We start from the raw sequence: 2,500 nt of genomic DNA, 5'->3' as shown, positions 1-2,500 counted from the left end.
CCGCGCATCGCCTTTCGGTCGACTCGGACCGAAATTTTTACAAGTCCCGTCGGCCCGGATCGACTCCGGGACGCCGCGCATCGCCTTTCGGTCGACTCGGACCGAAATTTTTACAAGTCCCGTCGGCCCGGATCGACTCCGGGACGCCGCGCATCGCCTTTCGGTCGACTCGGACCGTAATTTTTACAAGTCCCGTCGGCCCGGATCGACTCCGGGACGCCGCGCATCGCCTTTCGGTCGACTCGGACCGAAATTTTTACAAGTCCCGTCGGCCCGGATCGACTCCGGGACGCCGCGCATCGCCTTTCGGTCGACTCGGACCGAAATTTTTACAAGTTCCGTCGGCCCGGATCGACTCCGGGACGCCGCGCATCGCCTTTCGGTCGACTCGGAACGAAACTTCATCGAGTCCCGTCGGCCCGTATAGTCTCCAAGACGCCGCGCATCGCCTTTCGGTCGACTCGGACCGAAATTTTTACAAGTCCCGTCGGCCCGGATCGACTCCGGGACGCCGCGCATCGCCTTTCGGTCGACTCGGACCGAAATTTTTACAAGTCCCGTCGGCCCGGATCGACTCCGGAACGCCGCGCATCGCCTTTCGGTCGACTCGGACCGAAATTTTTACAAGTCCCGTCGGCCCGGATCGACTCCGGGACGCCGCGCATCGCCTTTCGGTCGACTCGGACCGAAATTTTTACAAGTCCCGTCGGCCCGGATCGACTCCGGGACGCCGCGCATCGCCTTTCGGTCGACTCGGACCGTAATTTTTACAAGTCCCGTCGGCCCGGATCGACTCCGGGACGCCGCGCATCGCCTTTCGGTCGACTCGGACCGAAATTTTTACAAGTCCCGTCGGCCCGGATCGACTCCGGAACGCCGCGCATCGCCTTTCGGTCGACTCGGACCGAAATTTTTACAAGTCCCGTCGGCCCGGATCGACTCCGGGACGCCGCGCATCGCCTTTCGGTCGACTCGGACCGTAATTTTTACAAGTCCCGTCGGCCCGGATCGACTCCGGGACGCCGCGCATCGCCTTTCGGTCGGCTCGGACCGAAATTTTTACAAGTCCCGTCGGCCCGGATCGACTCCGGGACGCCGCGCATCGCCTTTCGGTCGACTCGGACCGAAATTTTTACAAGTCCCGTCGGCCCGGATCGACTCCGGGACGCCGCGCATCGCCTTTCGGTCGACTCGGACCGAAATTTTTACAAGTCCCGTCGGCCCGGATCGACTCCGGAACGCCGCGCATCGCCTTTCGGTCGACTCGGACCGAAATTTTTACAAGTCCCGTCGGCCCGGATCGACTCCGGGACGCCGCGCATCGCCTTTCGGTCGACTCGGACCGTAATTTTTACAAGTCCCGTCGGCCCGGATCGACTCCGGGACGCCGCGCATCGCCTTTCGGTCGACTCGGACCGAAATTTTTACAAGTCCCGTCGGCCCGGATCGACTCCGGGACGCCGCGCATCGCCTTTCGGTCGACTCGGACCGAAATTTTTACAAGTTCCGTCGGCCCGGATCGACTCCGGGACGCCGCGCATCGCCTTTCGGTCGACTCGGAACGAAACTTCATCGAGTCCCGTCGGCCCGTATAGTCTCCAAGACGCCGCGCATCGCCTTTCGGTCGACTCGGACCGAAATTTTTACAAGTCCCGTCGGCCCGGATCGACTCCGGGACGCCGCGCATCGCCTTTCGGTCGACTCGGACCGAAATTTTTACAAGTCCCGTCGGCCCGGATCGACTCCGGAACGCCGCGCATCGCCTTTCGGTCGACTCGGACCGAAATTTTTACAAGTCCCGTCGGCCCGGATCGACTCCGGGACGCCGCGCATCGCCTTTCGGTCGACTCGGACCGAAATTTTTACAAGTCCCGTCGGCCCGGATCGACTCCGGGACGCCGCGCATCGCCTTTCGGTCGACTCGGACCGTAATTTTTACAAGTCCCGTCGGCCCGGATCGACTCCGGGACGCCGCGCATCGCCTTTCGGTCGACTCGGACCGAAATTTTTACAAGTCCCGTCGGCCCGGATCGACTCCGGGACGCCGCGCATCGCCTTTCGGTCGGCTCGGACCGAAATTTTTACAAGTCCCGTCGGCCCGGATCGACTCCGGGACGCCGCGCATCGCCTTTCGGTCGACTCGGACCGAAATTTTTACAAGTCCCGTCGGCCCGGATCGACTCCGGGACGCCGCGCATCGCCTTTCGGTCGACTCGGACCGTAATTTTTACAAGTCCCGTCGGCCCGGATCGACTCCGGGACGCCGCGCATCGCCTTTCGGTCGACTCGGACCGAAATTTTTACAAGTCCCGTCGGCCCGGATCGACTCCGGAACGCCGCGCATCGCCTTTCGGTCGACTCGGACCGAAATTTTTACAAGTCCCGTCGGCCCGGATCGACTCCGGGACGCCGCGCATCGCCTTTCGGTCGACTCGGACCGAAATTTTTACAAGTCCCGTCGGCCCGGATCGACTCCGGGACGCCGCGCATCGCCTTTCGG

The sequence above is a fragment of the Neodiprion virginianus genome, unplaced genomic scaffold, assembly GCF_021901495.1.
Source record: "Neodiprion virginianus isolate iyNeoVirg1 unplaced genomic scaffold, iyNeoVirg1.1 ptg000023l, whole genome shotgun sequence".
Taxonomy (NCBI): Eukaryota; Metazoa; Arthropoda; class Insecta; order Hymenoptera; family Diprionidae; genus Neodiprion; species Neodiprion virginianus.
This window is presented reverse-complemented; position numbering follows the sequence as displayed.